At 35.8% G+C, this 27,730-nt stretch overlaps 1 protein-coding gene across 1 annotated transcript in view; it reads right to left on the reverse strand.

Annotated features, from left to right (window-relative positions):
* Window positions 1–27,730, reverse strand: part of LOC142345872 (endophilin-B1-like) — a 276,037-nt gene that overhangs the window by 22,946 nt on the left and 225,361 nt on the right. The window lies entirely within an intron of this gene.

Raw genomic sequence — 27,730 nt, forward strand, 5'->3', positions numbered from 1 at the left:
AGACCGACATGACTAATATAATTGCTACAAAGTCTTCCACTAAGTTCACATATAAAGCAATTACAAGCGTCGCATGAATTGCTCTACAACATCTGACGAAAACTATTTTGCTTTACTTTGGGCTCCTTTGGAAAAAACAAACCGCAAAACTTAAACAAAAATGCCACGAATCATGCCTCTTGCTTAGAAATACAGATTGATTCAAAAGCAAAATATGAAAGCGCTAGGGGCTGTAGATAGTTTGAATGGAAAAAGAGGACCCTCGCATGGTACTGTGCGTAGAACAAGAAGTGCAGTGCCAACAATCTCCTTGGCATACAATCCATCAGTATTTAACTTTACGAACAAAACAATAACATAACGTAGTCGGGGCGGGTCAAACTCAACGAACCGAACTTCACATCATGAATTTATATCTCTTCGCCAGTTTCGGTGAATAGCATTCTTAGGGACTAGTAAGCTGTACGGCTCTCAGAGAACTAAATACCCTCTGGGCTCTAATTGTTTACCCGTTTCTGAGGCCAAAAAGTCAAATGGGTCGGACGCAAGAAATGTCAATGGAGTGAGCTGAATATATTGAAGTTATTAAGCCTTACAGTTGATGAGAACGAAACCAAATTAACAATAAAATGTAATGTAGGATAAGTAGTAATTAGAGGTCATTGTAACAAGTATAATCATGTAAGAAAAGTCAAATCGTTCAAAATAAAATTTGAAATGTAGAAGTCATGAATTATCTGTAAACACAATTTAGCTTCATAAGCTTTGCTGATTGTCTTTATTACAGTTGACTTCTCTATATGCTTCCATTAATGTAAAAATATATACCTATTGTTTCAAAGGGAAAGGCGCATTTCAATATGAAGTTAGGATTCCCCAAATCTTACAATGATGACCCTTAACTATTACACGCCTAATACGGAAGCTAAATACCTATTTTTTCCCTCACGCTATTCAAACTTAATTGCTTTATTAAAAAAAACATCAGTCGAACTTCTTTTCTCGATTTAAAATTGTTTCTTTTCCGGGCCCCCGTTATTTTTCCCCATTAATGGTTCCACGGTGATGGATGGTTCGAGGGGTGGCCCCGTAGTCACAGCTTTGTGGGGTTGGGTACGCTAGGTTCGAGATCGGTTTTGGTAGGTACAGGTTCGGGTTGGAGCAGTAGATCTAAATATATTGCCAGCTCAACATCGTTTAGCTTCAAGTGGCTACGTTGGAAGAGATTCTGTGAAAATTCCCGTTTTCCAAAGTCAAATCCTTGAGTATATTCCCATCAAAATGAATCTCAATTTGTCCTTACGGGTATTTGATTTCATCACATACCTGCTGCAACTCTTGAAGACGTTGCAATCAATCTTCCAATGGGCATATAATAGAGACATCAGAGATCATATCTGCGGCTTTTACCAGCAGTCAAAACAAGAAATGACTGACGAAGCCCTGGGAGTGATTACATTGGACGGTCAAAAATCTTCATTGTGCTTGATGAGAATTCAACGAAAGCTTGACGAAAGCCAGCCTCTTCACAGCAGATGCAAACAAGACCATTGTATAAACCGCATTTGACGAAAAACAACCAATCTGTAAACTAATCAATGTCAAACAGATTAATCGAGAAAACACAGACCTTTCACAGCAGCTCAAATACGAAAAATTCGTTGCTGTCATCTCTATTTTTCTGAAAAAAATCATGAATCATGGTCAGTGGCCAAGACAAAAGCCAAAACTAGAGCAACGGTGTCGACCAAGCTCTCCAGCAAATCCTTGAAACTAGTAACCCCTAGTTTGTCAGCGGAAATCTCTAGTGGTAATCTCTGCATTCGCATATCCGTCAAATTACGAAACAATTCAATTGATTTCAAAGCAGACACAGTTTCAATGACATCAATAATTTTGCAAGCTATGTTAATACAAACTTCTTAACTCCTACTGTAACAAAACTTCAATGGAAACAGTCAATGGAGATGCAATTATGGAAAAGAATTCTGATGTTTGAGCTTACGTTAATTTTGATGTCTAAGCAAAACAAAACAGTGCACAAAATTGAAACATACAGTAAACAAGTTCTCTTTAAACCAAGATAGTTGACTACATAAAAACTAAAAACTGCTAAAAACTGTCTTTGATGAAAAGCAACGGCTTGGTATAATACTGCCATCTAAGAGTCCATACTCATCACCTTTGCATATGGTTTCGAAGAACAAAAACTGGCGATTGGAGAGCCTGCGGTGACCATCAATCTAAATCACAATCGTCAGAAATAGTTATCCAATGACTCATCTTTCAATGGTTGAACTTAATGACAAAAAATTTGTTAGCAAACTTGACTTGGAAAAGCATACCATCAGATACCGATTCACCCAGATGACATAGAAAAGACAGCTTCCACTAGACTTTTTGGTTTGTTAGAATTTATCAGAACGCCATTCGTTCTGAAATATGCAGGACATTTCAACGATTCATTCACAACGTTGATGAATAACTCAGATGTGATTGTGTACTCAGACTACGTATTGGTAGCGTCCTCTGATAACGAGTCGCATCTTGAAACACTTGATCGCCTGTTAAAAAAAATTAAATGAATATGGCTTGCGTGTAAACCTAACTAAATGCAGATGTTGAGTTAAGACTTCTGACGGAATTCAACCACTTGTATTAAAGATTGAAAGCTTGATTGGTTAGAAGAACCCAAGAATCACAGTGCTCCTGAGAAAGATTGAACATTTTCGTTTTACAGGAAGCATATTCCGCAAAATGCACAAACTATTGAGCACTTACAACAAGTTCTAATTAAGTCAGCCAATACAAAACTCATTTGTTTTTGAATGCCATGAACCCACTTAATGGCTTCCCCTGCATTCAGAATCTTTTAGCGCACTTAAAGATGCCTTGACCACATCGTTACTTCACCGTATATCACCAGATCCCACATTGTCATTAACAACTGACGATTCAGAAACAACTATTGTTCCAGCTCTCAAAGTGGTATCGAGTTCGGACAAAAACCCGACCACATGCACTTTTCTCAAGACGCCGAACACAAGCAGAACGTAATTACAGCACATTCGAAGAATTAATTGCAAGGTAAGCCGCAACCGTTAAACTTTTAGAATGCAGAAAAAATGTTGTTTTTACGGGCCACAAGACCATAGCCTGCACTTTATCGAATCAGCGCATCCAATAAACAAAGTCCTCGACAAGCCAGACAGCATTCTGTTATAGCTGAACATACAGATGACATTCACAGTTCATCTGGGTCGGAAAACACTGTTGCCGACTGTTTATCTTGTGCTTCAGTAGATACTAATGAACAACATCAAAATATATCTGGCGTCTATATCGTAGTTTTCGATTCGCCAGAATAAGCAAAAATACAAAGAAAAGATTTTCGTATTCAAATAATTATTGAATATTTCAACAGAGTACAGGAGGTTAATACTGGCAAAGAGATACTTTCTTCTACGTTATAACGGATTTATATGGCCAAAAGCTGGAGAACATCAAATTTTCGGGCAAAGAATGTCTTCAATGCCAAAAGGACAAAATTTCATGACACACAAAATCTAAGATATGCCATTTAATGACATTAATACCAGGTTTAGTCACATACTTCAAGACTTGTGGGACCACTTTCAGCAGTTCCAGATTCTCCTCATAGGTATCTAACAACATTTTTCGAAAGAATAAGAAAATGGTTTGAAGCACAACCTGTATCATCAAAGACAGTTGATGTTATAAGTGATGCCTTTCTAAGTTCGTGATTTTCTAGATTTGGCGCGCCTTTATACATAACAGACAAAGGTTCTCAATTCAAAAGTGAACTTTTCCAATGCCTATAGAAAACTATTGGCTTTGACAGCTAAGAACAATTGCTTATCATCCTAAATCAAATGGCCAGATGGCAAGGTTCCGTAGAAAATTTAAAGAAGCGCAAATCGGCTTGAGAAAACTTAAAATCGGCTAAGTGATTCATTGCCGATTGTTCTGTTTCAAATCCAAATTAAACCAGACGAAAATGGAATATCTGCATTATCAGCCACATGTCTTGACGCTCTAATCCCAAATTCAATAGTTCACAAAACAATTCAAAAAATTGTATTTTGACTATATTCGCCAGCTACAACGTCATCTAGACTGTTTATTTCCAAATACAATGTTTTTGTTCCGAAAGAACTTTCTGAACTTTCTCATGTTTGGCTGCCTGATGATCGGGAAGAAACAGCCATTAGAAGCTTTTTATTATGGTCTACATGAAGCAGTCTTGCAATCATGACTTGAACACAGCGCAAAAAAGCAAATGCTTTGAGCCAAACAGTTAGTATACAAAAGCTAAAACAATGCAAATTTCCTTCAGCCGTTAAAAAGCGCCAAACATCAAAAAAATTTGCAAGAGCCAAATTAACATTAACTGTGAGACAAAATCAATTTTTACAAGAGCACTATTGTTCCATTTATGTCAACCTGATTGGAAAAATACAAAAAAGATTATTCTAGCAAGATTTACCTGGCCAAAAGCTGGACAAAAAATCATATTTTTGGGCAAAGAATGTCTACAATGCCAACAGAACAAACCAATGCCAACACCAGTGCCAGCTTCTCCTCATAGAATAAAAACCCAAACAAAAGTGAATGCTTTGCGCGAAACAGTTAGTAAAAAGCTAAAACATATGCAAATTGCCTCCAGCCGTTAAAGAGAGCCAACAATCGAAAAATTATGCAAAAGAGCCAAATTAACAGCAATTGTGCGACAAAATCAATTTTACAAGAGCGCTATTGTCTTTGTAAGGAGCCATATAATCGAGCAATGTTCAAATGTAACAAAAACTGCCTCATCGAATTGCTCAGCGTGCAAGAGCACTCTCAGTATCAAGCATGTGCGCATAGAGTCTGAAATTGGGCAGCCCTTGAACTATTTTGCCTGTATTTCGACATAATTGCAGCTTTTGCAGGTAAGTTTGCAACATTGTTCTTCTCCCCATCTATTTTTTTCGGTTATTTATTAGTATGTTGTCCCTTGGTCCCCTTTGAACTGTCGTTAATTAAAATTGCTATCATTTACAAGAGCAAACAATCTCAACTCAAGTTTCGTCAGGAAAAGTACTAAATTTTCCCAAATCTTGGCCAATTTCATCCATTTTAGCACATTCTGTCACCTAATGGAAACAGAAATTGGCCCCATTCATCATATTTGACTCATTTGCAACAATTAATTGACATCAAAACACTTAACTCGTTTTCCATGATTATTTTGCATTAATTTTGATAATTTTAGAATATTTTAGTATATTAGGAACATTTTAGTTAATTTTGAATAATTTCAATTGTTTTATTTTTGGGCGTTCAAAAAGAAATCGGAAGTGTAGAAGTCACGATTTATGCGTAACCACCTTTTAGCTTCATAAGCTTTGTTAATTGTCTCTATTACAGTTGATTTGTCTATATGCATCCATTACAATAAAAACAAAATCTTATTGTTTCAAAGGCAAAGGCGTATTCGAATATTAAGTTGGGATTCCCCAACTCCTACGATGGTGACCCTCCTTAACTTTAAACTTGAATAAATGCCTAATACGGAAGTTAAATACATATTTTTCCTTGACTCTCTTCAAACTTAATCGCTTTATTACGAAGAGCTTCTAGTCGAATTTCTTTGGTCAACTTCTCAAATTCGTTTTCAGGGGCCCCATTATTTTTTTTCATTACTGGTTTTACCGTGATGGGTCTGTTTTGCTCATGAGAATGAGTTACTTTTGCTTTGGCGTGCCGCATGAGTTTCTATACCCTGCAACAAGAAGTCACCAATTAAGAAGATGGCAAGAAGATTTCAGAAAACGACTCGAACTAGCCTTCGCCAGCAAATTATCCTTTCAAGTAACTAGTATCTCTAGTTGAACTATTTTGCCTTTATTTCGACATAATTGCACCTTTTGCAGGTAAATTTGCAACATTTTTCTTCTCTCCATTTATTTTTTTCGGTTATTTATTAGTATGTTGTCCCTTGGTCCGCTTTGAACTGTCGTTAATTAAAATTGCTATCATTTACAAGAGCAAAAAATCTCAACTCAAGTTTCGTCAGGAAAAGTACAAAATTTTCCCAAATCTTGGCCAATTTCATCCATTTTAGCACATTCTGTCACTTTATAGAAACAGAAATTGGCCCCATTCATCATATTTGACTCATTTGCAACAATTAATTGACATCAAAACACTTAACTTGTTTTCCATGTTTATTTTGCTTTAATTTTGATAATTTTAGAATATTTTAGTATATAAGGAACATTTTAGTTAATTTTGAATAATTTCGTTTGTTTTATTTTTGGGCGATGTGGACAACCTACTGGGCCATTTGGACAAGTTAGTGGACGATGTGAACGACCTACGGAACGAAATGAGTTTCATTTTGGTGGATATTCTACGATATTCTGGGTGTTTTCCGAATTTTGGTGAAAATTCTACAGTAGTTATGGTATTTTGCGAAGTTGATGAATTTTCAATAAATGAGTGTTTTTTCCCGACACACAGTAAGGGGGGAGATGTGTAGGATACAGTAGCATTTAAAGGTCAGTTTATCAAATATAATCATTGAAGAAAAGTCGAATCGTTCAAAAAATCGGAAGTGTAGAAGTCATGATTTATATGTAACCACGTTTTAGCTTGATAAGCTTTGTTCATTGTCTCTATTACAGTTGATTTGTCTATATGCTTCCATTACAGAAAAAAACATTCTTATTGTTTCAAAGGCAAATTCGAATATTAAGTTGGGATTCCCCAACCCCTACGATGGTGACCCTTTCTAACTTCAATATACGCCAAAAACTGAAGTTAAATACATATTTTTCCTTGACTCTCTTCAAACTTAATCGCTTTATTACGAAGAGCTTCCAGTCGAACTTCTTTGGTCAACTTCTCAAATTCGTTTTCAGGGGCCTCGTTATTTTTTTCCATTACTGTTTTTACCTCATGAGAATGAGTTAAACTTTTGCTTTGGCGTGCCGCATGAGTTTCTATACCCTGCAACAAGAAGTCACCAATTAAGAAGATGGCAAGAAGATTTCAGAAAACGACTCGAACTAGCCTTCGCCAGCAAAATATCCTTTCAAGTAACTATTATCTCTAGTTGAACTATTTTGCCTTTATTTCGACATAATTGCAGCTTTTGCAGGTAAATTTGCAACATTGTTCTTCTCTCCATTTATTTTTTTCGGTTATTTATTAGTTTTTTGTCCCTTGGTCCCCTTTGAATTGTCGTTAATTAAAATTGCTATCATTTACAAGAGCAAAAAATCTCAACTCAAGTTTCGTCAGGAAAAGTACAAAATTTTCCCAAATCTTGGCCAATTTCATCCATTTTAGCACATTCTGTCACTTTATAGAAACAGAAATTGGCCCCATTCATCATATATGACTCATTTGCAACAATTAATTGACATTAAAACACTTGTTTTCCATGTTTATTTTGCTTTAAATTTGATAATTTTAGAATATTTTAGTATATTAGGAAAATTTTAGTTAATTTTGAATAATTTCAATTGTTTTATCTTTAGGCGATGTGGACAACCTAATGGGTCATGTGGACAAGTTACTGGACGATGTGAACAACCTACGGAACAAACTGGGTTTCATTTTGGTGGATATTCTATGATATTCTGGGCGTTTTCTGAATTTTGGTGAAAATTCTACAGTAGTTATGGTATTTTGCGAATTTAATTATTTTCAATTAATGAGTGTTTTTTGTTTTCGCAACACACAGGAAGGGGAGAGATGTGTAGGATACAGTAGCATTTAAAAATCAGTGTATCAAATCTAATCATTGAAGAAAAGTCGAATCGTTCAAAAAGAAATCGGAAGTGTAGAAGTCACGATTTATACGTAACCACCTTTTAGCTTGATAAGCTTTGTTAATTGTCTCTATTACAGTTGATTTGTCTATACGCATCCATTACAAAAAAAAACAAAATCTTATTGTTTCAAAGGCAAAGGCGTATTCGAATATTAAGTTGGGATTCCCCAACTCCTACGATGGTGACCCTCCTTAACTTTAAACTTTAATATATGCCTAATACGGAAGTTAAATACATATTTTTCCTTGACTCTCTTCAAACTTAATCGCTTTATTACGAAGAGCTTCTAGTCGAACTTCTTTGGTCAACTTCTCAAATTCGTTTTCAGGGGCCCCGTTATTTTTTTTCATTACTGGTTTTACCGTGATGGGTCTGTTTTGCTCATGAGAATGAGTTACTTTTGCTTTGGCGTGCCGCATGAGTTTCTATACCCTGCAACAAGAAGTCACCAATTAAGAAGATGGCAAGAAGATTTCAGAAAACGACTCGAACTAGCCTTCGCCAGCAAATTATCCTTTCAAGTAACTAGTATCTCTAGTTGAACTATTTTGCCTTTATTTCGACATAATTGCACCTTTTGCAGGTAAATTTGCAACATTTTTCTTCTCTCCATTTATTTTTTTCGGTTATTTATTAGTATGTTGTCCCTTGGTCCCCTTTGAACTGTCGTTAATTAAAATTGCTATAATTTACAAGAGCAAAAAATCTCAACTCAATATTCGTCAGGAAAAGTACAAAATTTTCCCAAATCTTGGCCAATTTCATCCAATTTAGCACATTGTGTCACTTTATAGAAACAGAAATTGGCCCCATTCACCATATTTGACTCATTTGCAACAATTAATTGACATCAAAACACTTAACTTGTTTTCCATGTTTATTTTGCTTTAATTTTGATAATTTTAGAATATTTTAGTATATAAGGAACATTTTAGTTAATTTTGAATAATTTCGTTTGTTTTATTTTTGGGCGATGTGGACAACCTACTGGGCCATGTGGACAAGTTAATGGACGATGTGAACAACCTACGGAACGAAATGAGTTTCATTTTGGTGGATATTCTACGATATTCTGGGCGTTTTCTGAATTTTGGTGAAAATTCTACAGTAGTTATGGTATTTTGCGAATTTAATTATTTTCAATTAATGAGTGTTTTTTGTTTTCCCAGCACAAAGGAAGGGGAGAGATGTGTAGGATACAGTAGCATTTAAAAATCAGTGTATCAAATATAATCATTGAAGAAAAGTCGAATCGTTCAAAAAGAAATCGGAAGTGTAGAAGTCACGATTTATACGTAACCACCTTTTAGCTTCATAAGCTTTGTTAATTGTCTCTATTACAGTTGATTTGTCTATACGCATCCATTACAAAAAAAACAAAATCTTATTGTTTCAAAGGCAAAGGCGTATTCGAATATTAAGTTGGGATTCCCCAACTCCTACGATGGTGAACCTCCTTAACTTTAAACTTTAATATATGCCTAATACGGAAGTTAAATACATATTTTTCCTTGACTCTCTTCAAACTTAATCGCTTTATTACGAAGAGCTTCTAGTCGAACTTCTTTGGTCAACTTCTCAAATTACGTTTTCAGGGGCCCCGTTATTTTTTTTCATTACTGGTTTTACCGTGATGGGTCTGTTTTGCTCATGAGAATGAGTTACTTTTGCTTTGGCGTGCCGCATGAGTTTCTATACCCTGCAACAAGAAGTCACCAATTAAGAAGATGGCAAGAAGATTTCAGAAAACGACTCGAACTAGCCTTCGCCAGCAAATTATCCTTTCAAGTAACTAGTATCTCTAGTTGAACTATTTTGCCTTTATTTCGACATAATTGCACCTTTTGCAGGTAAATTTGCAACATTTTTCTTCTCTCCATTTATTTTTTCGGTTATTTATTAGTATGTTGTCCCTTGGTCCCCTTTGAACTGTCGTTAATTAAAATTGCTATCATTTACAAGAGCAAAAAATCTCAACTCAAGTTTCGTCAGGAAAAGTACAAAATTTTCCCAAATCTTGGCCAATTTCATCCATTTTAGCACATTCTGTCACTTTATAGAAACAGAAATTGGCCCCATTCATCATATTTGACTCATTTGCAACAATTAATTGACATCAAAACACTTAACTTGTTTTCCATGTTTATTTTGCTTTAATTTTGATAATTTTAGAATATTTTAGTATGTAAGGAACATTTTAGTTAATTTTGAATAATTTCGTTTGTTTTATTTTTGGGCGATGTGGACAACCTACTGGGCCATTTGGACAAGTTAGTGGACGATGTTAACGACCTACGGAACGAAATGAGTTTCATTTTGGTGGATATTCTACGATATTCTGGGTGTTTTCCGAATTTTGGTGAAAATTCTACAGTAGTTATGGTATTTTGCGAAGTTGATGAATTTTCAATAAATGAGTGTTTTTCCCGACACACAGTAAGGGGGGAGATGTGTAGGATACAGTAGCATTTAAAGGTCAGTTTATCAAATATAATCATTGAAGAAAAGTCGAATCGTTCAAAAAATCGGAAGTGTAGAAGTCATGATTTATATGTAACCACGTTTTAGCTTCATAAGCTTTGTTCATTGTCTCTATTACAGTTGATTTGTCTATATGCTTCCATTACAGAAAAAACATTCTTATTGTTTCAAAGGCAAATTCGAATATTAAGTTGGGATTCCCCAACCCCTACGATGGTGACCCTTTCTAACTTCAATATACGCCAAAAACTGAAGTTAAATACATATTTTTTCCTGACTCTCTTCAAACTTGATCGCTTTATTACGAAGAGCTTCGAGTCGAACTTCTTTTGGTCGACTTCTCAAATTCGTTTTCAGGGGCCCCGTTAATTTTTCCCATTACTGGTTTTACGGTGATGGGTCTGTTTTGCTCATGAGAATGAGTTACTTTTGCTTTGGCGTGCCGCATGAGTTTCTATACCCTGCAACAAGAAGTCACCAATTAAGAAGATGGCAAGAAGATTTCAGAAAACGACTCGAACTAGCCTTCGCCAGCAAATTATCCTTTCAAGTAACTAGTATCTCTAGTTGAACTATTTTGCCTTTATTTCGACATAATTGCAACTTTTGCAGGTAAATTTGCAACATTTTTCTTCTCTCCATTTATTTTTTCGGTTATTTATTAGTATGTTGTCCCTTGGTCCCCTTTGAACTGTCGTTAATTAAAATTGCTATCATTTACAAGAGCAAAAAATCTCAACTCAAGTTTCGTCAGGAAAAGTACAAAATTTTCCCAAATCTTGGCCAATTTCATCCATTTTAGCACATTCTGTCACTTTATAGAAACAGAAATTGGCCCCATTCATCATATTTGACTCATTTGCAACAATTAATTGACATCAAAACACTTAACTTGTTTTCCATGTTTATTTTGCTTTAATTTTGATAATTTTAGAATATTTTAGTATGTAAGGAACATTTTAGTTAATTTTGAATAATTTCGTTTGTTTTATTTTTGGGCGATGTGGACAACCTACTGGGCCATTTGGACAAGTTAGTGGACGATGTTAACGACCTACGGAACGAAATGAGTTTCATTTTGGTGGATATTCTACGATATTCTGGGTGTTTTCCGAATTTTGGTGAAAATTCTACAGTAGTTATGGTATTTTGCGAAGTTGATGAATTTTCAATAAATGAGTGTTTTTCCCGACACACAGTAAGGGGGGAGATGTGTAGGATACAGTAGCATTTAAAGGTCAGTTTATCAAATATAATCATTGAAGAAAAGTCGAATCGTTCAAAAAATCGGAAGTGTAGAAGTCACGATTTATACGTAACCACCTTTTAGCTTCATAAGCTTTGTTCATTGTCTCTATTACAGTTGATTTGTCTATATGCTTCCATTACAGAAAAAACATTCTTATTGTTTCAAAGGCAAATTCGAATATTAAGTTCGGATTCCCCAACCCCTACGATGGTGACCCTTTCTAACTTCAATATACGCCAAAAACTGAAGTTAAATACATATTTTTTCCTGACTCTCTTCAAACTTGATCGCTTTATTACGAAGAGCTTCGAGTCGAACTTCTTTTGGTCGACTTCTCAAATTCGTTTTCAGGGGCCCCGTTAATTTTTCCCATTACTGGTTTTACGGTGATGGGTCTGTTTTGCTCATGAGAATGAGTTAAACACTTGCTTTGGCGTGCCGCATGAGTTTCTATACCCTGCAACAAGAAGTCACTAATTAAGATGCAGACGATTTCAGAAAACGACTCGAACTAGTCTTTGCCAGCAAACTATCCTTTCAAGTAACTAGTATCTCTCAAATAACCCATCAAAGCAGAGATATCGATTTTAAGTCAAGCTTTAAAAAATTAGCCAAATAATAGATTCCACTAAAAATGGAAAGCGCAAATCCATTTTCTCACAGCAAAAGGGCACATAAAAGCAAAAAACAATCAAGCAATCAAGATTACACAACTGCTCGCACAATCTTAGGCAAGCCATTGTGAGCTCACAGTCATTTCTTTATTTTAAAAACAATAGAAAACTCAGAAAATAGGTAAATATTTTAGTGTGACAAAATATGTGACAAAGTAAAAATTAATTTTTCTAATTTCTTAGTTTTTATTGTTTTTGTTCAAAATATAGAAACGCCTGTGAGCTCACAATGGCTTGCCTATCATTGTGCGATCAATTTTATAATCTTGCTGGCAAGATAAGGTTTTTGCTTTTATGTGCACTTTTGCTGTGAAAAATGGATTTGCATCTTCCATTTTTAGTGCAACTTATTATTATTCGGCAATTTTTGTTGCAAATTATTATTATTCGGCAAATTTTGTTGCTTGACTAAAGATTGTTTTCTCTGTTTTGATGGGTTAATTGAGAAATACTAGTTACTTGAAAAGACAGTTTGCTGGCGAAGGCTGAATTGAGTCGTTTCCGGAATTCTTCTGGCTATCCTCTTAATTGGTGAGGTATAAAAATCATGCGGCACGTCAACAAGTGTTTAAGTCATTTTGTTAGACAAAAACAGAAAACAGCTAGCAATTTCAGAGTGATTTTCGTTAATTCAATGTTGAGAGAGAGAGAGAGAGTGAGATAGGCGGAAACAAAGTTTTCTAAGCGAGCGATTTTTTTTTATCATTTTGTAGTTTTCGGCTAAATTTTCATCAAGAAATTTTTTCTCACTGACGTTAGCAAGTAATTGTACGTGTTTTTTAAACATTTTATTTTTTTTAGACTTTCGGATTAACTTTAGAGCTATTTTTGTCAATTTGGACGCTTTATAGCAGTTTTTGTACTATTTTCTGAATTTCCTCGAGTGTCTAAAGTTTCGTGGGGGCCTTCAGTCTTAAAATTAGTTCAAGTAATCGTTTCATTCTACGGGAATCAGTTAAAGGTTTTTGTTTTTGTGTCTAAATTCGTACAATTTTTGAGCATATTTTGTGTCTCGTATAATTATTCATTTACAGCAAATCTATGGTGTGGTACGGAAGTACCCGTCAGGAACTGAAACCAAGACTCATCTACTACTATAAACACTACTAACACCCATATATTATTATACTATCAACCCATTCGGGAATCTGTTCAAACTTTAGTTCATTTTATTCAGTCTCAATCACTCGATGACTCAATTCCGTTGTACGCAGTAAACTTTCTATCACTTGTCTTAACACCTCTGTAAATTCTAACATCTGTACACAGCGATGACAGGTATTGTCTGGTCTCGCCTTTATCTCTCTAAGCCGTGAACTTATTCACCGCTTTTTGCCTGAATCGTGAACGAAAATAGTTGAATTGCGAAAGTTTTGGAACTGTTCATTTATTCATCTTGACATGGCGCAATCAGCAATAGCTAAATCTCCAATAGGGGTAACATTATATTGGGATAACAGACCACAACCAAATATAGTGTGGGAAAAATGGTTTGAAACAGTAAAACTGGCCATAACAGCCAAGGAAAATATACAAGTAGAAAAACTACTTAGACCCAGAACACAAAACGCAGAACTCGATTACCCACGCGAGCCCCTTTATGAACCTCCCACATCAGACGAAACAACAGCCGAGAAAAGGCAACGAGAACAGCGCAACATTAAAAGAAAAGTTGACTGGCAAAATCAATGTTTAGCAGTGGAAGACAAAGGCCCCTATGTAGACAACATCCCGTGGGACGAGGCCGACACAAAAATAAAAAGCCTCATTTATCTTTCCCTAGGCCAAGAGGCTACCAACATATTTCATCAAAGAAATCCCCACACGGAAATGTCAAAATGCACAACAGATGCATTTGTCGAACAATTAAAGGAAACATTTAGAGAAGTGAGAAATGAAACATTTGACCGCTACCAATTCTTTAACTGTAAACAAGAACAAAACGAATCACTGGAAAAATTCCATTCAAGAATCAAACAAAAAGCAGCACTTTGCAACTGGGAAGACCTAGAAGACAGTCTAGTAAAAAGCAACTTCATTCAAGGCATGAGAAACCCACAAATTCAAATGGACCCATTATCGGAAGACCGAGACCCGATCGGAACATTACAATATGCACTGGCAAGAGAAAGAGGCCAAGAAAACCAACAAAAGATGACAAACACAAGCAGATCGCAATTCGAAATGATCTCACAAGGACACTCAGACGTACAATACATAAGACGCAACAATACACATTCCAGACAAAATATACAACAACGCACAGGTATACTACAAACACCAAAATCAGGACCAATCCCAGACTGCTGGAAATGCGGATACAAATTTATACCCGGGCATCTTAGTAATTGTCCAGCAAAGAACGAGGTATGCAGGATTTGTAAGAAAATAGGCCACTATGCCAAAATGTGCAGAGCTGAAATGCCACCCAGACCAACACAAAAACCACCAAACAGAAACAATACACAAAACAGAAGCACAGCATCGACTAATCAAAACAACATTTACCACCCAAACACAAGAAGAGTAAGAAACATTAAAACAACTTCTACAGAGGACATATCAAATGCAGAAAGCAACAAATCAGAAGAAGATGAATCCTTCGACCCAGAGAGCGCATGCTACATAAGGTAAATGATGGACGACTGGAACACAATCAATCTAGTTAAATGGGACTGGAAACAAACAAAGGTTAACAAGATAAATAAAACCCAAATGGGAGAATATTGGTTAGAGACCCAATCGGGAAAATGTAAGATACATTGGCTAGTCGACACAGGAAGTCCAAGAAGCTTCATATCACAACAAACAGCAAACAATTTGATAAACAAACTCGGGAAAGAAATACAAAACAACACACCCAAACTAGGAGAATTTCGATGCTTCAACAACAATAAAATTAAAATAATCAGCACACTCAAGATACACCTCTCGTCAGGAAACTCAGTAGCAAAAGACTGTGAAATACTGGTAGTGCCACACAACAACGTGAACCTACTGGGCAGGGACATACTACAAAAACTGGGGATCCACCTGACACAAACAAAACAAGGTGAGAAAACAATTAATTTCATCAATCCGGACCAACAACAAATAACACACAAAATTTTCAAAAATTTCCCACACCTATGCACCCGTTTGGGAAAATCAAAAAACCACATAGCCAAATCAACATTTAAGCAATATTTCAAACCAACACAGCACAAAGGAAGAAGGGTACCCATCCACCTAATTGACAAAGTCGAAAAAGAACTATGAAAACTAATAGAAGACAAACAAATAATTAAATTAGAAAAATGCTCAGACGAGTATTTCATAAGCCCGGTAGTGATCACGATCAAAAGCGACAACTCTATCAAAATAGCACTCGATTCAAAAGAACTAAACGAAGCAATACACAAAAACAAATATCAAATGCAAAGCATTGACCACCTAATGGACACTATATCCAAAAAAATTAGCGAGCAAAAAAACAATCCAGGCACATTTTACTTCTCAAAAATTGACTTAAAATATGCATACAGCCAAATCCCACTACACAAAGACACACAAAAACACTGCAACTTTAATATCCTGGGCGGAAACGCCACAGGAACATACAGATTCATCAATGGCTTTTACGGACTCACTGACATGCCTGCAACATTTCAAAAAGCGATCGACTATACATTAAACAATATAAATTCAGCACACGCCTTTTTAGATGATATTATAATTATCACCAAAGGATCCCTAGACAACCATGAAAAAGAAATAATGAAAGTACTATCTAGACTAGACAAAGAAAATCTAGCCATAAGCCTTCACAAATGCGAATTTGCCCAAACGGAAATCATATGGCTCGGTTACAGAATAAGCCCGAACGGGATAATCCCAACCGAAAAGAAAACAAAATCCATCGCAGAAATGGACCCACCCCACACGTTAAAACAACTTAGATCATTCATGGGTAGCATACACCATATGATAAAATTCATTCCCAACCTAGCAGAATTAACAGCACCCCTGAGACCATTATTATCAACGAAAAACAGCATAAAAGCTTCCAAGCTCAAATGGTCAAGCGAACATGATTTAGCATTCAATAAAATTAAAACCGCAATAACACAGATCATAGAAAACAAGCACTTCGACACAACAAAACCCACACGGGTCAGATGTGACGCAAGTAAAAATGGACTTGGAGCGTGCTTAGAACAATATTTAGATAACAACTGGTACCCAATACCGTTGGGTAGACAGATTACTACCTTTTCACTTCACAGTACAACACGTACCAGGAAAAAACATGGGATTCGCAGATTATTTTAGCAGATATCCGATCTCTCCAGCACCCCAACCGCTCGAGAGCGACAAAAATTATGTAGTAAATTTAATAAACACATTTAAATACACACTAAAGAACGCGCAAAGAATTTCAACCAATCAGAATGCGCAAACAATAAAGCACACAAAGCATGACGTTAGAAAGACTAGTAAGCAAAGCAAACAAAGCAGACACGCTTTTTGCCAAATTTGTTGTTCAAATCAGTCGCACTCGTGCTATCACTCTAACTCTTCTTTACTTAACATTTCTTTACATTCTTCAAATACAATTCCACATTCAAATTCCTATAATTCACATTTCCATCGAACTTCAACTTCAAATCATCCCACAAATTCCAACGTATTCGTTTGTACCCGAAATAAACCATATTCTAATACCTTTGATAAGCCAATCCATAAACGCCCCCGAGTCAAAAAGATGAATCCTCTCCAAGAAAACACTACCGTAAGCAACCAACCCCGACAATTAGACCCCCCAAGATCAGTTACTACCGCAACACAAACAGATATTGACAATAACTTAGGAAAAGGAATAACCCCTCTAGATCCCACTCGGGTAAAAAACCCCTTCGAGAACACCCAATCGGAAAACAACATCCCATTATCAAATTTACACAAAGTAATGAACGAAAATTCTATATCCGAAGCGATCAAACTAGATAACCAGAGCAATAGGATCCGTAAAATGATCCAAAACCAGGACTGGCTCGCACTAAAAAACTATTCCCGCTATTGGCATACACTCAAAAAGGACCTATCCCTAAATGAAAACGGCTGTATCCTTTATGACGGCAAACTTTATATACCTCCTAATTTACGCGATATTGCACTACACTCAATCCACAAAACCCATACGGGACAGGCGGGAATGATGTATATGGCGCAACTTATCTGGTTTCCCCGGATACACCGGGAGATCGCCATAATGGCACAAAGATGCAAACCGTGCACAGCCATCGGTAAGAACTTAAAATCAATCATTCCAAAAAATAAACACACACATTTAAACAACCTACAAGAACCTAATGAAGAAGTACAAATAGACTTCACAGGACCAATATTAGACAATAACAAAGACACATACATTCTAGTCTCGGTAGACAGATTCTCTAGATACCCCCACGCAAAGGCATACCACAATTGCAACACCGAAACAGCAATTGAGTTCCTTAAAAGTTACATGACATTCCACGGTATACCAAGATCACTAAGATGCGACCAGGCACAGGCATTCAAATCTAAAAACTTCGAAATTTTCTGCAAAGATAACAACATTAAATTAATCCTAGCCCCAGCAGGAGATCACAGAGGGACAGGACTAGTTGAACGTATGATACAAACAATAAAAAGACGACTTTCGGCAATAAACATAGATCCCAAATGGGACAAAGAAACAGTAGCCGATAAAATCACACACATAATAGAAAACATTAGACTGATCCCCAACACAACAACACGCATCACTCCGTTCGAAGCACACTTTGGCAGAACAGCAAACACACAGTTAACAAACATACTAAAAAAGCCAAACCACAAAAACCTATCATACAATAAAATAAAGAATTTCCATTTAGACAAGAAGAAACTGAAGCAGGCCATGCTGAGCGAGGCAGGCATCTGGAACCAAGACTCTGACTCTGAGCCCCATCTGGATATACAATACCAGTCCCCCGGCGCCGAATCAGACTCAGACGAAGAACCCCTGGCCACAAAACGCGCACCTACGGCGCAAAAACGTAAGACCATTTCTCCCATAAAAATCGTTCCCGACAAACTAAGCATTACATTCGGAGATAAAACATCAGTATTAGTAAAATCAAGAAACCAAGCAGCAAGAAAAACAATAATGCGCAGAGTAAAACCACGAGGCACACTAAAACCGCTATGGAATATAATCCCGGACGGGACAATAACAAATTACACACCCCACACAATCACAATCGACACATCAAAAAGAAAAGATACAGTAATCAGAAAAAGCGACATAGCCATAGCCACTGAAACAATCCCAAATAAACCTAGACTGATAGACTTCGTAGCGTGCAAGACTGTCGGCGAATATAAGAGAAATAGAGAAAAAATTAAGAAATTCTGTTTAGATGAGAAGAAACAAAGAGAAATGGGCAGCGGAACAGTCAACACAACAACAGGATGAACCCCAACCGGGCACAAGCAGACAAACACAACAAGCCGCCACCAAGCCAACCAAGAAAGACACCACAACGAAACAAAAACAAAAACAAAGGAAGGGCAAAGCAGGAAGCCCCAGAAGAAAAGCACAACAGCCCACAAAAAGAACAAACGTTTCACAATTCGAAGCTAAATCAAAACAGGCAGCACTAGCCCAGTCGAAACTCGAACAAGCGAAACGAAGGCAACAACGATACTCCTCCATCGTAAGCACTGATCTGGACAGGTGGAACAACTCGGATACGGTAGAAGTCATCCATCTAGTATCCGACTCGCCACAACAAAGCCCGATAACAATCGTCACTTCAAGTTCGCCGAAAGACTTTATGCACACACCTAACAAAGGCCGAGGATCCGTCGAGCGAATTGTGCAAAATCACCCATAAACAAAGACAACATGAAAAACTCCATCCGCACCCGTTCGGAACATAGAGCAGCTTACACAACAAACACAAAACATAAGCACGGAACCCACCCGGGCCATTCAACAACAACAGCAACCAACCATTACACAGATCAGCCCCAACATAGAAGACAAGGTACCGGTCACCATCCTAATAATTAGCCAAATAATAGATTCCACTAAAAATGGAAAGCGCAAATCCATTTTCTCACAGCAAAAGGGCACATAAAAGCAAAAAACAATCAAGCAATCAAGATTACACAACTGCTCGCACAATCTTAGGCAAGCCATTGTGAGCTCACAGTCATTTCTTTATTTTAAAAACAATAGAAAACTCAGAAAATAGGTAAATATTTTAGTGTGACAAAATATGTGACAAAGCAAAAATTAATTTTTCTAATTTCTTAGTTTTTATTGTTTTTGCTCAAAATATAGAAACGCCTGTGAGCTCAAAATGGCTTGCCTATCATTGTGCGATCAATTTTATAATCTTGCTGGCAAGATAAGGTTTTTGCTTTTATGTGCACTTTTGCTGTGAAAAATGGATTTGCATCTTCCATTTTTAGTGCAACTTATTATTATTCGGCAATTTTTGTTGCAAATTATTATTATTCGGCAATTTTTGTTGCTTGACTAAAGATTGTTTTCTCTGTTTTGATGGGTTAATTGAGAAATACTAGTTACTTGGAAAGACAGTTTGCTGGCGAAGGCTGAATTGAGTCGTTTCCGGAATTCTTCTGGCTATCCTCTTAATTGGTGAGGTATAAAAATCATGCGGCACGTCAACAAGTGTTTAAGTCATTTTGTTAGACAAAAACAGAAAGCAGCTAGCAATTTCAGAGTGATTTTCGTTAATTCAATGTTGAGAGAGAGAGAGAGAGATAGGCGGAAACAAAGTTTTCTAAGCGAGCGATTTTTTAAATCATTTTGTAGTTTTCGGCTAAATTTTCATCAAGAAATTTTTTTCTCACTGACGTTAGCAAGTAATTGTACGTGTTTTTTAAGCATTTTATTTTTTTAGACTTTCGGATTAACTTTAGAGCTATTTTTGTCAATTTGGACGCTTTATAGCAGTTTTTGTACTATTTTCTGAATTTCCTCGAGTGTCTAAAGTTTCGTGGGGGCCTTCAGTCTTAAAATTAGTTCAAGTAATCGTTTCATTCTACGGGAATCAGTTAAAGGTTTTTGTTTTTGTGTCTAAATTCGTACAATTTTTGAGCATATTTTGTGTCTCGTATAATTATTCATTTACAGCAAATCTATGGTGTGGTACGGAAGTACCCGTCAGGAACTGAAACCAAGACTCATCTACTATTATAAACACTACTAACACCCATATATTATTATACTATCAACCCATTCGGGAATCTGTTCAAACTTTAGTTCATTTTATTCAGTCTCAATCACTTGATGACTCAATTCCGTTGTACGCAGTAAACTTTCTATCACTTGTCTTAACACCTCTGTAAATTCTAACATCTGTACACAGCGATGACAGGTATTGTCTGGTCTCGCCTTTATCTCTCTAAGCCGTGAACTTATTCACCGCTTTTTGCCTGAATCGTGAACGAAAATAGTTGAATTGCGAAAGTTTTGGAACTGCTCTTTTATTCATCTTGACATATGGGATGTATATCTAAAATAATTCAATATTTGATAGATCGGTATTTATTGAAAATCATTTTTCGCCTTGAGTTTGTTTTTCGTTTATTGTGTTGTCTGTGAGCGCGTCCGCCGTGAACCGATTGGAGCCGATGGCATCAGTGAGAACCTTGGTGGGGTTGCCAGATTTGTCCAAATTAGATATAACTGTTGACATGTCACTGTTAAAAGAAATAGCTTCTTTTGCTTTTTCTCAGTATGCATACTTGTATCTGTTATTTAATTGATTGTCCACAGGGTCTGTTGAAAGATTGATGTTGAGTCGAAATTGCAGAGACTCATAAAATAAATTCAAAATCTGATTAAAAAATATTTGGTTATTTTTGCTTTTTTGAATGATGTAGTTAAATTAAATCGTTGATTGAAGTTCTTGGCTGTATTATTCAAGCAATTAAGTAGTATTACGTCGAAAACTTGATTACTGTAGGAGTTGGGGAATCCTAACTTAATTTTTAAATACGCCTTTGCCTTTGAAACAATAGGTAGATATTTTCCTACTGTAATGGAAGCATAAATCAACTGTAATAAAGACAATTAACAAAGCTTATGAAGCTAACATGTGGTGACATATGAATCATGACTTCTCCCTTTCCGATTTCTTTTTGAACGATTCGACTTTTAAATGATTATACTTGATACATTGACCTCTAAATACTGCTGTATCCTACATATCTCCCCCTCCTGTGTGTCGGAGACCCAAAACACTTCATTAATAGAAAATCCACAAAAATTCGCGAAATGCCATATTTGGTCACATCGTGTTTTTACGACTCGGAGAGGAGTAATGATTACCTATTTTTTACGACTCGAAGAGGCCGTGATTTTCTGTTTTTACGACTTGAAGAGGCGTTAAGATTTTGTGAAGAGCATAGGAGAATTGTCTTTTAACGGCTCGATTAATTTTTTTAATCGATCTTGGGATCTTCTCCGGTTTTGTCCCCCCAGCTGACTTAGTGGTTGAATATTATTTGCAGCTCCCATACGCATGAGTCATATATTGACATGAGCATTTACTATAAATGGTACGGGCTCTGTAACTGTGGGTTCATTACTTCTGTGGGTGCACAAACGGAAAGATACCGGTCAAAGGATATAAACATCAATGCCGCGCGTGACAATTTCGATTTTCAAAACTGCCAAGATGTAAGTTATATTAAGGAGCTCTGCGGAGCTATATTAAGGTGTCCTTATTATTTTTTTTTGTTTTGTCTGACGCGCTTTTTTTTCGTTCCACATTTGTTCATACCGCAAAGCTGAAAAAGTCAAAATTTGTGAATAACTTATTCCTGTTACTAACTGCATTTGCGAGCGTGACGTCATTGCGCACTCTCTAGTAAAAGATTTTCAGGCAGTTACGGTTCGATTTTGATCCTACGTGAAAATCCTACGTGAAAAAAACTATTGATTTAAAAGAACTTTGAACAGAACTTTAGAGTGTAGAGAAAATGGATTTTTTTCACGCCGTTTTTGAGGGCGTGAGAAGTTAAGATGTGGAAAAACGAGCTTGTTTGTTTTGTTCACGCGCTTTTTGTTTTGGTTTTAACATCTCTTAAGAGATTTGAATTGGCGATAATTGGAGTAAGTATTACTTTTGGACAAGGTTATTGCTGCTTTGCGGTTTCTGGGTAATTTAAGCAATTTACTGCCTGTTGCTTTGTTTCATTCAATTGAGAACTGAAATACTTCCTGTGCTCGAAGTTATAGGTACAAATTGATAACAATTTTGTTGGTATAAAACAATTTTTCTTGAGAACTATGACAGATAATCCAGAAACTTTGACAGCATTTCATTGTTTCCAATTGCTAGGAGGAAACGTTTTTGTAATTAGGCGCACGTGTAGTTTCTAAGGAAACAATTTATCTTTTAAGTGTTCTCAATTTTTCGTTAGAACATTTTTCTTTTACTGCAGTTACAATTTTGTACAATTTTTATTATGACTTGAATTTTTTCAAATTTTCACGGGTGGTCTAATTAGGTACCAGTTCTTTGGCAGGGAATATTCTTGGCTTGGCAAATTTCTTTTTGTTTTGTTTTTCTTTGATATGTGAACGAGCCAAAAAAACTGGCTAAAAATTTCTGGATTAAAAAAAAATTGAAAAAGTGAACATAGCTGGCAGATTGCCAGAAAATAGCCGCAATAGATTCGTAGATCGGCAGTCTTAAAAAACATTAAAAAAGACAGACCAAAAAAAACTGTCTTTTTGTTGAAGGCTGGTCTGTTATATTTTGATTCAAAATCTGTATAAGTTATTGCTGCCTCTATTAGCTGATCTCAAATAACCTTCATTTAGAGTGACACACACCCATTTGACCTTTGAATTAAAGTAAATAAAAGTCAATTTCAAAGTGAGGAAGTCATTTTTGAGAGTGAGGTAAGTCAAGTGTGACCAAAAATTTAATCACGCGAATGAACAAAAAAACTCGCTCCACTAAGAGCGAACAATGACGTCACGCATGCAATTCAGTTGAAATTGCATGAGCGAATGAACAAAAAGTGGCTGTGACGTCATATGGTCGTAACAAAAATCATGACGAAAAAAAAAACATAGCAGGACAAGTCCTGAAATACAATTCAAAGAATTGAAAGAAAAACTCAAGACGTACTCTACCTGACCAGCAGATCAATTGAACAATTCCAGCCAGAACACAAACAAAATCATCTCAAAAAAATGAGAAATTAAAAGAATCAAAACTAAACAAAATATACTCATTGCTAAAACTCGAAGCTTTCAAAGCTAAGGCAAATTTTTTTTCCCTTTAAAAATACCTATTTCAAAAGTATGTTCACACTCAATTTTTCTTTCTGAAATCGGTCCAGTATTATATCTGCAAGACCTGAAAAAATTCATCGGCTCTTGAAGATCAATGATTAACTCGAAAATGACCAAAAATTTAAAAAAAAAAGAAATTAATTGCAAATTACCAGAAAATGTTGCTGAAAATCGTGATATAAATATCCTCAGAAGTATTTCTATGTCTCCAGGGAATATCCAGTAACCCAATTCCAAGCTTCAAAAAACTCATTGACTCATAGATCGATAGGCAATAATTTTCAGAAAAAAATTCAAACCTCAAAAAATAGAAATTCGTTCAAATTAAAATGTTGAAAGCCATTCAATTGCCCCCTAGCATTTAAAAACTGTTTAATAACATACTATCAAACACTGGATGAGGTTACCTGTCTATGAGATAAGAAAAAATAAATAAAATACAAATGTTTTGAAAAAACTTGAAAAAAATTGCAAATTTTATCAAAAAACATCCAAAAGTCGAAAGGTTAAATTTCTGAATATAAATCCATTGAAACTAAAAACGGAAAAACTGAAAAATTGACGAAAATGTTCAAGCTAGCTAGCTAGCTAGCTACAAAAACCTGAAAAAAAATGCGAATTTTGTCAAAAAAATTGCTAAAACTTGTATATTCAAAAGTTGAAACCTATTCTATGCCAATTAAAAATTTTTTAGTAACTTATCATCCAATCGCTAATGACATTTATTAGCCCCTGAGAATCAAACAACTTGAATAATGACAAAAAATGTCAAAAAAATAATGAAAAAATTGCAAGCTTTGTCAAAAAATGCTAAAATTCATGATGGCAAAAAGTTGAAACCATTCCGTTACCAAAAGAAACTATGCAGTAATCTATCATCAAACCCTTTATCAAACTCTAGAGGAGGTTTCTTGGCACCTAGGGCTAAAATAACTCAAATGTCAAAAATGACAAAAATTTTCAAAAAACCTGAAAAAAATAGCAAAAATTCGTATTCTTTCGCGAGTTTGTGTTTGTAGTACCAAAACTTATAGCTCAAAAAATGATCACAACAAGCAATTTTGTGTCGCAAACGACCTTAATCAACTTTTAAAAAACTTCAACCTAAGACTAATTAAACAAAGAAACTCAAAAAAATCACAAAAACATGAAAAATTGCACCATTTTGAGCCCAAAAACACCTAAAAATGACCTTCTAACCTTAAATTAAGGCCATCCCAACAGCTGCACCACTATAAGCACTCGAAGGACAACTAAAGCGCACTTTGGGCCTCTAATGAAACTTAATGCCCGCTGGTCTTTACCTGTTTATCCCGTTTTGAACGATCAAAGTCATTGAAAAATGTGTGAGCACATCTTAAAAAAAACACAGCGCACCAATACAATTCAAATTCTTTGAATTGTAAAAAAAAACAAGAGAAGGCCAATAATAGCCCCAGCTATCGCTGTGCGGCTATTAATAATGTGATAGAGTTGGAAGAGCGGAGTAAAAACTGGTGTGAAAAAATTTTCACGGGACGTGTTATGCTTTGAACATTTTTATGTTTGATGGTTATTATAGAAAAAGAAGTAATAAAATTTAGGTTGTTTTGTTACAGTTTATGTCCTTTTGAAGCTTGTTATTCAGGGGTGGGTTTACGCTGGTTAGAAGTTTCTGCTGTTTTGAGACAATTTTTACTTTTATTATGCTAACTTCTCTCAATTCTTGATGGCTGAATTAAAAATCAATTCTCTTAGGCTTTTCCTATTTTTGTTTTATAAAGTTTTTGGGACAAAGGAGTATAAAAGAAAAAAATTGTCCCGAAAACCTTGTCCCAAAAGCTTTATAAAAGGAAATAGGGAAAGCCTAAGAGCAATGTACTTTAATTCAGCTATCAAGAATTGAGAAAAGCTTGCATAAGAAAACCATCCTTGAATACCAACAAGCTTCAAAACGACATCAAAAGAACCTGATGTTCACTACTTAAGTCTATAATAAAAGACATGAAACAGTTCAAAGCAGAATGACAACGCGCCTCGTGAACCAATTCGTTGGGTCAGCGAAGACTTTTTGACACCACTCATTTCTCCGCTCTTCGATCTCTATCAGATGAACAATTTCTTCAAACTTTTCTTACTCCCAGAATTTTTTAGCCAGTTTCTTTTCTCGCTCACTTATCAAAGAAAAACAAAGCAAAAAGAATTCCGGAAACGACTCAAGAGTCGCCTCTGCCAAGAAAAATGCATTCTCAAGGAACTGATACCTAATAAAACCACCCATGAAACTTTTCAAATAGAAGTAATAAGAAAAATAGTACAAAAATGCAACTGAATAAAGGAAAAAATTTAAACGAAAAATTAAGAATACTTAAAGATAAACTGTTTCCTTAGAAACTACAAGTGCGCCTAATTACAAAAACGTTTCCTCCTAGCAATTGAAAACAATGAAAAGCTGTCACACCAAAAATCAAAGTCATCATAGACGAAAAAAATTCTCCTTTACAAGAAAAATTGCAAAACTGCAGGAAATTGGTAAAAGAAAAATGACAAGTTTCTCGATTATCTGTCAAAATCCTCAAAGAAAGCTGTTTTAAACCAAGAAGAATGTCATCAATTTGTACCTAAAACTTTGAGCACACGGAGGTATTACAGTTCTCAATAAAATGAAACAGAGCAACAGGCAGTAAATTGCTTAAATTACCCAGAAACCGCAAAGCAGCAATAACCTTGTCCAAAAGTATTACTTACTCCAATTATCGCCAATTCAAATCTCTTAAGAGATGTTAAAACCAAAACAAAAATAGCACAAAAAAAGCACGTGAACAAAAAAAATTAGCTCGTTTCTCCACATCTTAACTTCTCACGCCCTCAAAAACTGCTTGAACAAAAAACCAATTTTTCACTTTCAAGTTCGGTTCAAAGTTCTCTCAGATCAATATAGTATTTTTCAAGATTTCCATTTCTTGCTGAAAGATTTTTGCGAATAAAATTAATTTTTAAATGGTAAAAAACACTCACTCTGGAATGGCCTCCATACTAAACAACTCGACATAAATAACGCAGGAAAAAAATAAAATGGGAAAAGCAAACACGGCTATCATGATGCTAATAGTTCTGACACCAAAACGACTACTAGCAAAAAAATCTTGTGCTACTGTAATTATTTGAATAACAGTGGTGGGGTTAGGGTAGGAAGGACTGCACGATGGGTTTCAGGCTGCCAGCTGTAGAAGGGATGGGGGCTTGTTGGGGTGAGTTGGGAGGGGGGTTAAACTTTTAAGATTAAGAACCACACTTCACACCATGAAAATGTCTTTGAAACAATTTCGGTCAATAACGCACTTAGGGCTTTAGACTCTAAGAGAGCTCCTCAACCACCTAATTCCCGGGCGCTACTTGTTTATCCCGTTTTCGAGGACGAAAAGTCAAAGAAAAGTCGTTCAGACGAAAAAACGTTCAAGCGAAAAATTGCATAAAAGACACAGGACCAATATAATTGCTAAAAATTTTGTTTAAGAGCAATTAAAAACATAGCCGGCAGATTGCCGGAAAATAGCTTGACGCACATCGGGACTGAACCAATAAAAGAACAAGGAAGAGCGAAATTGACAGAATTTTTCCTAACATTCAAAAAGTGTTCTAATTCGGTGTGCAGTTTCAGTTGGATTCTTAAACTATATTTAATTCAGCATCTCAACTGGAAGCAATGTCAGCTAGGAATCGCTCTAATGAACTTTGATAACCTAGTGCACTACGACTTAATGACCGGGCTAAATCGTTTTATCCCGTTCCAATTGATTTTCCTCTTTTGACTTTGACTGTATTCACTACATTGCAAAAATCAATGCGTAAAAGAACTTAAAATCATTTCAGTTGAAACAGTGAGTGAGGTAAGTCAAAAGTCAAGCTCGAAAATCGTGACTCTTGTAAAACGAAAAATATGATCATAAGGCAAAGCGAATTTTAAAAAAGGAGAGCGCCTAAATGATAGCCATGGAGAAGCTGAGGGAGGCTAATAAAAAAAGTGCAAAAGTCATTTTATTGAGAGAGGTAAGTCACGTATGACCAAAATCTAATCGCGTAACTGACTGAAAAACTTTTACTAGAGAGAGTGCGCAATGACGTCACGCGCGCAAATGCAGTTAGTGAG

The sequence above is a fragment of the Convolutriloba macropyga genome, chromosome 9, assembly GCF_964194025.1.
Source record: "Convolutriloba macropyga chromosome 9, txConMacr16.3, whole genome shotgun sequence".
NCBI classification, from domain to species: domain Eukaryota; kingdom Metazoa; phylum Xenacoelomorpha; order Acoela; family Convolutidae; genus Convolutriloba; species Convolutriloba macropyga.